At 47.8% G+C, this 13,581-nt stretch overlaps 2 long non-coding RNA genes across 3 annotated transcripts; one reads left to right on the top strand and one right to left on the bottom strand.

Moving 5' to 3' along the window:
* The first annotated feature begins 2,093 nt into the window (after positions 1-2,093).
* Positions 2,094-7,200, top strand: LOC119086973. The gene is made up of 3 exons (XR_005090395.1): positions 2,094-2,937; positions 5,254-5,311; positions 7,122-7,200. It is a non-coding gene; the product is annotated as an uncharacterized LOC119086973 (long non-coding RNA).
* A 167-nt stretch (positions 7,201-7,367) lies between these two features.
* On the bottom strand, positions 7,368-13,574 carry LOC119086972. Of its 2 annotated transcripts, none has more exons than XR_005090393.1 (3): positions 13,381-13,574; positions 13,185-13,256; positions 7,368-7,446 (listed from the first exon to the last, which is right to left on the bottom strand). It is a non-coding gene; the product is annotated as an uncharacterized LOC119086972 (long non-coding RNA). The 2 variants fall into 2 exon arrangements; XR_005090394.1 differs by lacking the exon at positions 7,368-7,446 and adding an exon at positions 7,975-8,587.
* Between the last annotated feature and the right edge of the window lie 7 nt (positions 13,575-13,581).

The following is a 13,581-nucleotide window of genomic DNA, read 5'->3' on the forward strand; positions in this document are numbered from 1 at the left end:
AGCCTCCCTCCCCCCCCCCCCCCAGCTGCTTCCTGCATCTCAGGCCTTCCTGCGGCCTCGGCCTCCTCCCCCGCCCTCTTCCCCTCCATCCTCTTCCTCCTCTTCCCGTTCTCCCACTCTGTCCGGTTGGCCTGGCCGAGCTGGTGGAGGGAGACCTCCTACCCTTCCATTCTCGGTGTGTGGGTTTTGTGGGACACTAACCCATAGCACGTGCAAAAGAGCTCGGTGCGTGGGGGATGGGACGTGGGGAAACCGCCTGGGAACCCTGAAGATTGGGGTGGGGAGGAGCCAAGAAGCACTGGGCTGGCTCCCTCCAGTAGTGTGCCAGGAGAGGGAAGATTTTGGCTCTTATCTGGAGCCGGACCTCAGGCTTTCAGATGCCCCCTTCGTTTTTGCACAGCAGGCAGGAGACTTACCCCTCCCCAGTTCTGCACTTGGGGGGATCTGTGCAGGGTAAAGAAGCCACCCAGGTGCCTCCTCACCTTCTGGCCCTTCTTAGAAACCCTCTTTCCTGAACAAGCTTTAGGACTTGTACCCAAGTTTAAGTCTGGGATTTGAACCTCTCTCCCACCCTCCCCCGACTATGGCAGTTAGGTGGCGTTTTTTGTTTTTTTTTTGTTTTTGAGAAAGAATCTGGAGTATCCCATGCTGGATTTGAACTAGCCATTGTAGCAAAGGATGACCTTGAACTTCCGATCCCAACCGCCTCCACCTCCTGAGTGCTGGAGTTAGAGGCTTGAGCGATTGCTTTCCTGAGGTTCTGACCCAGGCTCTCCTGCATGCTAGGCAAGCATCTAGCAACCGAGCCACATCTCCAGCTCCCACTGTGATAGTTGGGCGATGCCCTGCTGCTCACCCCTTTGCTAGCTGGGAATTTGAGCAGAGTGTCCTTACAGCTCCTGTGTGGATTGGGGGAGGGTGCAGGCCCCTGGGTGTTCTGCCCAGAATCTCCCACACCCTTAGTGGTGAGTCATTTTATCTGGTCCCAGCCCAAGGGGTCTGTGCCCACACTCGGGGCCAGGTGGGAGGAGGGGTTGAGAACCAGCTGTTGGCCCCTTCCCCCAACATCCTCGGCAGAAAACCAGGATGAACTGGACTTAATAGGCACCCTCAGGTCTCCCTTGTCCCGTGGTTTCTCAGAGTGAGACCCCTTCAAGGGCCTTGGGATGTGAGGAAGTAAAGTGAGCAAGGAGCTTGGGTGACTGAGGCTAGTAAGTAGAGATTATTATTTCCTGGGTTCCTATATGGCAGAGCCACAACACCCAAGCTGGAATTTCGGAAGGAGCTTTAAGGGAGTGAGTGAGAATTACCTTACCATCACTCTTTCCTGGGAGTCCAAACCATCTGCCTATGAGATGGGTGGGGCACGAGGTGTCACCTCCTCCATCCTGTCGTCCCCCACCCCCCAGTCTGAGCTAAACTTTCAGCCCTCAGGCCACGATGGTCATCCCAGGATAATCTAAAACTTCGGCTCTCCCCAGGGCCAATGTGGAGGAAACTTTGATGTCATGGCCACTGTACCTGGTGGTCTTGGGATGGACAGTCCTTCCATTCCTTTCCCTGTCTGGGGGTGGGGATGGAGTGGTTCCCAAAGGTGAGCCGGGATTCAGGTCTTGGCTGTACCACTTACTGTCTGTGCGCCTTTGCAGAAGTCACGTGTCTCTTTTGTGCTTTGAGGGGAGAAACTGAGGCCTGGGAGCGTTGCCGGATGCTTATGACCGGGAGACACCTTCCCAGCCATGGCTAAAGGGTGGGTGGGAGCTGCAGTGGGCAGCGATAATCCTCCCTCTCTCCTAGCCAAGCCCTTCCTTGTGTTCTCCCGTCCCATCTGATGAGGGCCCTCTGGGAAGGTGCTCTTGGATGGTCATGCCTGGAGGCTTTGCTGGCTTTAAATGCCAGGTGTAACAGCAAGGATGGTGATGACGGGTGGGGAGAACCCGATGTAGGATGAGTTCCCAGCCTTCAGCACCCTGGGCTCAGGCGTGGGCTGGGTGCCAAGGCTGGCTGCTCTTCCCAGCCCTGGGCCTTTGAGACAACTTCTGAAAGTAGGGTCGTGTCCGCCCCCCCCCCCCCCCCCCCCCGCCACTGTCATCAGAAAAGAAGCTGCTCTTTTGCCTGGTCTATGGTAAGTCCATAACACTTACCCCAGTTCCTCTGCGTGGTTGGCCAGGGCTTTGAGCTAGTTGTGGGAGCCAAGGAGGCTTGTGTTCCCACACTTCCAAATAGGAGAGCTCAACTCTAGCATGGGGTGCCTGAGAGGGTTAGAGACCTTTGGATAACCTAGTCACCGGGGGCCGGAGGACTGAGCAGTGGTTCCCAGTTTTAGAGACCCAGCTAGGGTTCTGCAGGTAGGTCTCAGTTGAGTCCTGGCTCCTCCCATCTGCTAGATGGCCTTGGGCTAGTCATCTTGGATTCCATAGTTGCTAACATGCTCAACTTGAATGTCTGAAATCTTCTGACCGTGGATGACCCTGGGTGTCTCCTCCTTTCTAAAACAGGGCTTTGAAGTTGGGGCCACTTTTGTTAGGACTCCCAAGCTGCCACTTCCAAGCTCTAGGACTTTGACAGATTTCCTCATCTGTAAGCCGGGGATAATATACCCACCTCAAGGAGTTGCCGAGGGCGCTGAATAGATCCTGACTGTGGAAAGCACAGAGGCACCCCGAGTGTGGGCTGTCCCCAACGGCACGTGTATTGGAGCATGCGTGGGGGCAGTGCATGCAAGAGTGTGGGCAGGTGTGTGACTGAGAATGAGCACCCACCCGCGGCTGCAACTCGAGTCTGTTTCCATGAGACACTGGGCCTCTGCTTTCTTTTCAAGGTCCGTTAGGTGAAATTCTGATATGTAAGCATTTCTGCCCATGGCTCCTCCAAATCTTTCTGAATCATTTCTTTTTACTGTGGTGGAGAGTGAACCTAGGACCCCAAGCATGTCAGGTAAGTGTTCTATCGCTTAGCTACATCCCCTGCCCTGAGAACATTTTTTTTTTTGAAGATGACCTCCCTTCTAAACTTCTCAAGGGGTCTTTTATTCCTGCCTCTTGGTGCGCCTCAAGTCTCTCAGTCCCTCATTGCCCCTGTAGGGAGAGGAACTGAGGGGTCCTTCTTCCCACAGCTGGGAGATTGCTGCTGCCTGGTCTTTTTTTTTTTTTTGGCTGCTGGCTTTCTTCCCATCAGTCTCACACTGTACTCTGGCACCCCTGGGAAAGTTCACATGCTTCTTGGAGGCATCGGTGTGTGTGTGTGTGTGTGTGTGTGTGTGTGTGTGTGTGTGTTGGGGGGTGGCGGAAGGGGTGGGGACACAGCAGAGATTTCTCTCAATCCTCAGTTGCTTTAAAGGAAAGCCTATATTTAGCTGGGCTTAGAGGAGCCTGTAAATATGTATTTTGCAACGCTGTAGTTGTAGCCATGGAGCTCTAGAGACATGCAGAGAGGTCAAGGGGGAAAAATAAGAAGCAACAAGAAAGATTAGGCAATATATTTTGTCATCAGCGAATCCAAGGACTTTCTATTGCTTCAGCTGCTAAGAACTCACATTTCTGTGTTTTGATGGCTACTATTTTTCGTCTGCTTTCTGGATCACGTGCAAGGAAGAGACAACTTTCAGAGTCACCTTCTCCCATAGGCCTTTGCCCTCCCCCCCCATCCCCCGCCTGACTGGCTCCACCAGGCTCTGCTGGGCTCCCATGGGGCCTGGCACAGGTTCAGTCTTCAGAATGCTACCTTTTGCCCCTCCACCTTAGCCCCTGCTCTTCAAGTTGCCTGGGGAGGAGGGGGGCAGAGAGTGGAAACATAAAAGCAATCTTGTTACTTTGGGATAATTCTCCTTCACTGAACTCTATTTTCTAATCAAGTTTTTCTTCTTCTTCTTCTTCTTCTTCTTCTTCTTCTTCTTCTTCTTCTTCTTCCTCCTCCTCCTCCTCCTCCTCCTCCTCCTCCTCCTCCTTCTTCTTCTTCTTACTTTTAGTTTGAACATTGTCTTAGAAAACAAAGAAAGTTCAGAAAACAACATCACAGCAGAATTTACAAATGCTCATATTGGGTCACGTTTGCTTCCAGTTTGTCTGTGTAAATGATATTAATTTGGGAGGCTGGGGAGTTGACTCGGTCAGCAAAGGACTTGTTGTATAAGCATGAAGGCTTGAAGTCCATCCCCAGAACCCAAGTGAAACCACGCCAGGTGTGGTGGCCCCTGCTCGTCATCCCAGAGCTGGGGAGGCAAAGAGGGAAGAATCCTCAGGGTTTAGAAGCCAGCTGGCCTGGTTGGGCGGGGGTGGTGCACGCCTTTAATCCCAGCACTCAGGAGGCAGAGGCAGGTGGATCTCTGTGAGTTCGAGGCCAGCCTGGCTACAGAGCCAGTTCCAGGACAGGCTCCAAAGCTGCACAGTGAAACCTTGTCTTAAAAAAACAACAACAACAAAAAAAAAAAAAACCAAAAAAAAAAAAAAAAAAATAGAAGAAGCCAGCTAACCTAGCCTACTGGGGGCTAGTGAGAGACCCTGTTAAGAAAAAGAAAAAGAAAAAAAAGAAAGAAAGAAAGGAAGGAAGGAAAGAAGAAAAAGAAAGAAAGAAAAAAGAACAAAACCCAAAGCAAACTGCAAAGGTGTCTCCATCTTCTCCGATGGAAACTCTGTCTCCAAGCACAGTGACTCCCTAACTCCCTCCCCCTGCTGTCCCTGGCAACCACTTGTATCTGTGTGAACTTGACTCCTCTAGGTACGTTATGTAAGCATCATAGAGAATCTGTCCTTTTGTGCCTGGCTTATTTTGCCTGGTTTACATACATTGTAGCAAGTGCCAGCCCATAATCTTCCCTCTTTCCCGTGCATTTCCACATTCATGGGACAGTAGTGCTTTCTGAGTCTTGACATCCTGTGTAACAAAACAGCAAACGCTGTATTTGTACCTTTGCCCCCCCACCCCACCCCCGAGATTTTTGACAGTAGGTCCCTATGTGTGCTTATGTCTGTGGTGTGTACATTTTAATTTCTGTGTGTCATTTTATCGTGTGACTAAGTCTCAGTGTAGATCTTGCCAGTTCACCTACCGACGGTGTTTGGGTGGCATCTGTTTTTTGCTGATCTAAGCAGGGCTGCAATGACACATCCTGGGATTTTATCTGAACCCATTCGGGATGGTACCTAGAGACAGAAAGTCAGGTCTTTTGCTAGAGTGGTTGAACTTTGAACTTGGCCATCACTGTCCAGATGTTCTCTATAGCTGATGAATCTCCGTTCTTCCTCCCACCACCAGCAACTGTACAAGACCACATCTTGCTGACATTTGCCGCCCCACTCCCACCTTTTTTGAGGTAAGGTCTTACTATGTAGCCCTGATTCACCAGGAACTCACCATCTATACTACGTTGGCCAAAAACTCAAAAGTGCTCTGCCTAAACTTGCCTCCTAGGCTGGGATTAAAGGGGTGTGTTACTATGCCCAGCTCCTACACATTTTTTGTTTTTTGTTTTGTTTTTGTTTTTTGAGACAGGGTTTCTCTGTATAGCTTTGGAGCCTGTCCTGGAACTCACTCTGTAGCTCAGACTGGCCTTGAGCTCACAGAGATCTGCCTGCCTCTGCCTCCCAAGTGCTGAGATTAAAGGCGTGCGCCACCACTGCCCAGCTTACACTTTCTTTTATTTGTGTGTTTGTGGTTTATATGATGGATATGTGTACTTATATGGTGTCATCCCCACCAAGGCTATCCACTTCTTTTGAGGTAGGTTCTTTGATTGGCCTGTAGCTCATCGGTTAGGCTAGACTAACTGGTCGGTGAACCCCAAGATCCTCCTGTCTCCACCTCCCCAGTTTGGATTACTAGCGTGTGCCACCATGCCCCTCCCCCACTTTTTGAAAAATGTAAGTTCTGGGGATTGAACTCAGGTCCTCATGATTGCAAGGGAAGCACTTTATTGGCTGAGCCAGCCTCTCTTGTTGGGCTTTTTACCTGTTTTTTTTTTTTTTTCATTTTGTTTTTTTGTTTTTTCTAGTTTTTTGTTTTGTTTTGTTTTGTTTTGTTTTGTTTTTGGCAGTGTAGGGCATGAAAACAAGGGTCTTACACATGCTGGGTAGGTGCTTTACCAGAGGGCTACATTCACACCTGGGACTTCTTATTTTTGCTAGTCTGCTGGATGGGACATAGTTCACCTTAATGTGCGTGACCTGACTGAGGTAAAGCATGTTTCCTGAGCTCATTGTCCATCTGGGTTTCCTCTGGATAAATCACTTCAGTCCGTAACCTCAGCTGTCTTGTAGTTGCTTTTGATGGACGCTATAAAGAGCCTCATGGAGGGGCACCCTTGTCAAAAGCTGGAGTGGCGGCACACACTTTTAACCCTACTGCTGCAGAGGTGGAGACAGGCAGACCCCAGTGGCTCATCAGCTAGCCAGGTGCCAGTGAGAGAGACTCTGTCCCAAAAAATGACATGAATGATGGCTGGAGAGGTGGTTAACAGCACTTCTTTCTCTTCCAGAGGACACGGGTTCAATTCCCAACACCCACATAGTGGCTCACAACCGTCCATAACTCCAGTTTCAAAGACTTCTCTTCTGAACTCTGTGGGCACAAGGCACACATGTGGTTCACAAACATACATGTGAGAAAAACACTTATCCATGTGAAAAAAAGTAAATAAATCTGAGAGAGAGAGGTGGGGGTGGGGGTCGGGGTGGCCGAGAGGAATGACTCCTGAGGAAGAAAACCCAAGATCAACCTCTAGTCTACACACATACAGACTCATACATGTGCAGAGAGAGAGAGACAGAGAGAGAGAGAAAGAGAGAGAATTGAGCAAAAGTGATTATCTTCCATATCAAGAAATCCTAGAGTTGAAGCCAAGAGTGGTGGAGCAAGCATTTAATCACTTGGGAGGCAGACGCAGGTGGATCTCTGAATTCAAGGCCAGCATGGTCTACAGAGTGAGTTCCAGAACAGCTAGAGCTACATAGTGAGACCCTGCCTAAAAAAAAAAAAAAAAAAAAAAAAAAAAAAAAAAAAAAAAAAAAAAAAAAAAAAAAAAAAAAAAAAACAAGGAAAGAAATCCTAGAGTTTGTTAGTGCAGAGACTCAACCGAGACATCAGGATACAGATTCTTCCATCTTTCTTTTCCATGTTCCTTTCAGGAGGGTAAACCGCCGCCATCCCTGAGTGGTACCAAGATGGCTGCCTCAACTCCAGGTATCTGACACAAGCAACAGCGTGGAGATACCCAGAGGCAGAAGACAGTAGTAGATGCTTTTCATCTTAGAGTCTCTCCCAGAGCCACTCCCATTAAATAATCTTCGTTTCGCGCTTGGTGACCAGAAGTCTACACATGTCCATACTCAAACCAATCATTGGCCAGAGGAACAAAATCGTTGCTATATTTTGACCAATCGTAGTTCATGGATGGGACTAGGGAGGGGCCATCCATCCCCAAAGCCTGACAGCCTGATTCAGTTCAGTGTTCTGTGATGGAAAAGATAAATGATGCCATTTAGAATGCACTCAAGATACGTCTTTTTTTTTTCTTTACATAAAGACAGGATCTTGCTGTCTGTGTATCTCTGGCTGGCCTCAAACTCAAGGGATCAGCTATCTCTGCCTCCAGAGCACTGAGACTAAAGGTGTATACCACCATGCCTAGCCCTGGTCTCTTTTTTAAAAAATTATTTTTAAGCTGGGTGGTGATGGTAGTGGTTGTTGTTGGTGCACCCCTTTAATTCCAGCACTTGGGAGGCAGAGCCAGGTGGATCTCTGTGAGTTCAAGGCCAGCCCAGGCTATAGAGTGAGTTCCAGGACAGCCAAGACTACACAGAGAAACCTTGTCTTGAAGCAAAAAAGAAAAAAAAATTTTTTTAGTGCTGGGGATTGGCTTGGCATAGGCTAGGCAAGCATTCTGCCACTGAGCTACATCCCTAACCCCTGTGTAGCCAAGGCTGGCTTAGAATTCCAGACTCTTCTGCTTCGGTATCGAGAAGGCTGACTTCTGGGAAGTCTTTCTATAACCTGAATACTAACCCTTTATCTGTTTTATGTGTCCCCAACATTGCCACCCAGGCTGTTCCTTGTCTTTCTACTTCGTTCATAATGACAATTTTATAATAGAGGCTTTGGGGGGCAGTAATATAATAAAAATCAATCTTTTCTGAATTGTGTCTCTTATGTAAGAACTGTTTTCCTACTCTCAGATTGCCTACATTTCCTAATTATTTTAAAGTTCTGTTTTTCACTTTGAGATATTTAATCCATCTGGAATTAATATTTATGGATGGTGTAAAGAGGTTTCATATGAAAAGCCAATTGTCCCGACACTTTTTATTGAATAGACTGCTTGCTCTCTCCCCGAGTTGCTGTGCCTCCCCCATCATAAATCAAATCCCCACATACACTTGGCTCCATTTCTGGGCACTTTGTTCTATTGATCCCTTTGTCCAGCTCGGCACCAATACCACATTGTTTTAATTACTATCACTTTCAAAGAAAGTCTAGGCATCTCTTTGGGCCAGGCCTGCTTTCTTCTTCCGAATGGTCCACCACTTTCTTCTTCCGAATGGTCCACCACTTTCTTCCTCTGAATGGTTCACCACTTTCTTGGCCCTTTGCAGTCCTGTATGACGTTTAGAGTCAGTTAGAAGCTTCTTTTGAGATCTTTGTTGGGCATGCATGGAATCAACTGATGAATGTGGAGAGGATGGTCTTTGAGCATGACCGTGAGAATTCTCAAGCTGAAAATGATCCCTTCTACATCTCTCCATTTCTTTCTTTGAGACTAAAGTATAGTGCTTCATTCATAAATATCAGCTGGGTGTAGTGGCCCACACCTTTAGTCCCAGCATTCAGGAGGTAGAGGTAGGTGGACTTCTGTGAGTTTGAGGCCAGCCTGGTCTATGTAGTGAGTTCCAGAACAGCCAGGGCTACACAGAGAAACCCTGTCTGAGAACAACAACAAAAATCTTGTAACATTTGCATATTTTTTATCTTGTTTTTTGTTTGTTTGGTTGGGTTTTGTTTGTTTTTTGAGACACGGTTTCCCTGTGTAGCCTTGCCTGTCCTGGAATTAGCTCTGTAGAACAGGTTGGCCTCAAACTTGCAGAGATCTGTCTGTCTCTGTCTCCTGAGTGCTAGGATTAAAGTCATGTGTTACCACCACCTGGCTAAAGCTTAAATTTCTAATGAGTGATTGTTAATGTGTAGAAACACTGAATTTTTCTATTTCATTTGTATTTGGATGCTGATCTTTGTCCAGCAACCTAGCCAAGGCCCCTTATAATAATTCCAGTAATATGGAGGCTGGAAAGACGGCTCAGTGGGTAAAGGACTTGCAAGCAAGAGGTCTTGTCTGAGACTGGATCCCCAGGGCTCATGTGCAAGCCAGCTGTGGTGGCATGCTCGGGCAGAGACAGGCAGATGCCGGGGGCCTTGCTGGCTAGCCATCTAATCATAACAGCAAGCCTTATGTTTAGTGAGTGATCACGTCTCAAAATATAAAGTGGTGATAGATAGTAGAAGATACCTGAAATACACCTGGCCTCCACAGGAGCAAGCAGAGGCAAACACACACACACACACACACACACACACACACACACACACACACACCCCTGCCTGAAGAATCTAGGATCTTTTATATTTTCTCAGTAAATAATTCACTAATAAAGATGCCAGCAATTTTGTCTCTTATCTTCCTCATCCTTTTAAAACTATTTTATTTTTTAAAATTATGTGCATACAGCCGGGCGGTGGTGGCGCATGCCTTTAATCCCAGCACTTGGGAGGCAGAGGCAGGTGGATCTCTGAGTTTGAGGCCAGCCTGGTCTATAGAGCGAGTTCCAGGACAGCCAGGGCTACATAGAGAAACCCTGTCTTAAAATTCGTACCCCCCCCAAAAAAAAAGCCAAATAATTAAATAGATAAAGCTGACTGCTTCCAGTTCTCAAACCCTGATGATGGGCTGCTCTGGCCAGCTGTTGCTATGCACTATCCGTTATAAAAAGTAAACGACCCCATACTCTTTACAGGGCTTTACAGTTTGCAAAGCACTGTGCCCTCTATTTTCTTTTTTTACCTCCACTTTAGAGGAAGCATCTTAGTGGCAATGGCTGAGGCACCCCAAACAGCCCCCCCCCCCTTCTTGTAATAGAAGAAATTTGTCCAAGAACAGCCTGGCACTCCAGTTTCAATGCTCTTGGATGGTCATTCCTTGGGGACCTTTAGTCCACTTACAGAAAGGGGATTCAACTCAGCTGGTAGAGTGCTTGCCTAGCTTGTACAAAGCCCTGAGCACTCAGCAGCAGCACCACAGAGGGGAGGATCAGGAATTCAAGGTCATCCTTAGCTGCACAGCCAGCCTGGGCTTCTCTGAAACCCCTTTTCAAGAATAAGTCAGAACAAAAATTAAACAAGAGGGTCAGGAAGATGTACTAGGTCTTCAGACTGGTGTCCCCAAAATGTCTGTGAGGTTGGTGGGGGAATAGAAAATGCCCTTGGAAACCAGAGTATGGTGGGTGAAGGAGGGTGGGGAGGTGAGCATTATTTCCAACCAGCTACCCCCCCATGAGTCCTTCTCCCTGTAAGAAAGTACGTTTTCTGGGCAGGGAAATGGATGACACACGCGATAGGCTCGTGGTCTTGGGTGTCCTCCTGGGTCACTAGGCTAACAGCCGGGTCCAGCACGCATGCCCCTTGGTGGTACTGGAAGTGGGCGCTGCGCAGGCCTCGCTCCTCCCAGCTCTCCACTCATGGATCAGTCCTTACGTTGCGCAAGCGCAGGGAGTGCTGAAGCCTGTGAGCGCGCCCTCTCGTGGTGGACTGACCCAGTTGCATTCTTTGTTGTTGCTCTGGGGGCGGGGAAGAGGAGGGAGAAAGATGTGGGTGGAGTCTGGGAGGCAGAAGCGAGAATAAGATCACAATGATGAGGAAGCTTTTCCTTTGTCCCTCACAAAGACATATAATATGCGTTTCGGATGCAGATAAAGAAATATGCTCCTTTGAGATCAAAGGGAAGACAAGAATAGAATGAGACTGTTGGGGAGATGATGCTTCCATTCATTCATGTATTCATTCGTTCATTCATTCATTCATTGACCAAACATTCTCTGGGTTGGACAGATGGCATAGGAAGCTAGGGAAATGGTCGCTGATGTGGGGGTGGGGGTGAGGAAAGAGACCCTGCTAGCAAAGAGCAGGACTCGGTGGCGGGGGGGGGGGGGGAGCAGGGGGAAGCTCCAACTGAGCTTACAGGGATAAAGCTGAGAGAGGCTGAGACCTGACCCATCCTGTACCGCATGCTCTCTCTGATGAGGATTAAATAAATAAATTAAAGATGGAACACCATGAGCACCAGGAGAGATGCTGTTTGTGATGGATTAAAGTAATCAAATATGTTTAAACCGTAGAGCAATGCTTATACTACTAGCGAAAACCAAGATGCTAATTGGCCACAGTTTGGAGGATGCTGGGGAACCAACCCATTATTTTGAAACCAGTAAATTTAGATACGGAAAGAATCGAGCATTTACACCCTTTCCTATTACGAACTGTACCACCTGGAAATCAAATCGTGAGGGCAATTTCTCTATCTTGCTATATCCCAACCGATGGCGGAATTTGAGTATCACCAGTTTGCAAGACAGAGCAACAAAAGCGGCAATGCTGAGGGCACATACTAAGCCTCCAAATGAAGAGCCTACGCATCTATAGAGTGAGTTCATCTACAGAAAGAACCTCAATGTGACCCAGTCTCTAGATCCAACTAAACTCTACAGAAGATAACAGTGTCCGGAGAATTCCTTTTATGGATGATACAGAGGTGGGAGGGACGTGGTAGATCCCCAGGGAGATGCTATCAGCAAATCCAGAGTGTGAGCAATTGCAGAACTGACCTGGCTTCTTCCTAGGAGAGAGGGAGGAAGGAAGGAGAGGATGGAGGGAGGAGAGTGGAGGGATGCGAGGGAAGGAAAAGAGGAAGAGATGATGGAAAGTCTATAAAAATGCAGAAATATTTAAGTCTACTAACCTGTTAAAGTGTATCCACCTATTTGGATCCTGACAAAAGCAAATACTTTGCTTTAAAAAAGAAAAACTGAGGGGGGTTGGAGAGATGGCTCAGCAGTTTAGGGCACTGGCCGCTCTTCCAGAGGACCAGGGGTCAATTCCCAGCACCCACATGGCAGCTCACAACTGTCTGTGACTCCAGTGCCAGGGAATCTGAGAGTCTCATACAGATATACCTGCAGGCAAAACCCTAATGTACAGTAAGTAAATAAATAAATATTTTTTTAAAAACCCTGAAATATGTGTGGGGCGTTGTGATACATTGCCTGTAATCCCATCACTTTGGAGACTGAGGCAAGAGAGTCATGAGTTCCAGACCAGCCAGAGCTACAAAGTGAGAGACCCTGTCTCAACGAAAAGCAAAACAAAGCCTGAAATGAGAGAAGTACCAGGGCATGAGGCCACAGTCCTAGGCGTTTGAGAAGCTGAGGCAGGGGAATCCCTTAAGCCCGAGAGTTTGAGGTCAGTGTCCTAGAGAATAAATAAAGATGAAATTTACAAGAGAATGGAAATTCAAACACTGGAAGTTTGATAACTGGTAATACTTTGTGATTGTGTTTAGAGAGAAAGAGTCATTATCTTTAAAAGATATGTACTGAGATATTGACAGATGAAATTAAATGGGAGAGGGGACCTGGGTGAGATAGACGGGAAGAGATTGGCTAGGAGTTGATAATTGTTAAAGCTGGATGATAGATATATAAGGAATAGATATATAAGGGCCCGTTTTATTATTCTGTGCATGTTCAAACAAATTTTTTTTCCAGGCTGGAGAGATGGCTTAGTGGTTAAGAGCACTGACTGTTCTTTAGGGGACATGGTTCCGTTCCCAGCCCCCACATGGCAGCTCACAATTGTCTGTAACTCCAAGATCTGACACCCTCACACAGACATGCATGCAGACAAAGCACCAATGTACATAAAATGAAAAGAAAGTTAATAATTTAGTGTGTGTGTGTATGCCACACTTAGCTGAATCCCCTGGAACTGGAGTTACAGGTGATTGTGAACTTCCTGTGTAGGTGCTGGGAGCTGAATTCAGATCCTCCAGAAGGACAGCAAGTGCTCCCAGCCTGAGCAATCCCTCCAGCCCTCCCTTTTTCCTTTGAGACAGGGCCTCACTGTGCAGCCCTGGCTGGCCTTGAACTTACCGAGATCTGCCTGCCTTTGCCTCCTTCATGCTGGAACTAAAGGAGTGTGCCTGCACACTCAGGTCCAGTTTCCTAAAACAGAAAGCAATCAATAAAAATTTCTCAAAAAAAAAAAAAAAAGCTTCAAGACTCTGCGACACCTTTCCAGTCCCTAGATCCCAACAGCCTGAGGTGTTTTAATGCGGCAGCTCCTGACCTGGGAGCTTTGGGGGCCTCCGGTGGATTCCTGGGACATTCCCTGGCTCTCCTGAATGGGGGTGCTCTTGGGGAAGATGAGAAGAGAAGCAGCTGTAGCTTTTCCACTGAGGGAGGCCGGCCCCTGTGAACCTTGTCCTTTGTGAGTTGATGACACTGGGGCACACTCTGCCTTAACGCAGCTGAGGGTGCGAGCGAGTGA

This window comes from Peromyscus leucopus, chromosome 8b, assembly GCF_004664715.2.
Source record: "Peromyscus leucopus breed LL Stock chromosome 8b, UCI_PerLeu_2.1, whole genome shotgun sequence".
Classification (NCBI taxonomy): Eukaryota; Metazoa; Chordata; class Mammalia; order Rodentia; family Cricetidae; genus Peromyscus; species Peromyscus leucopus.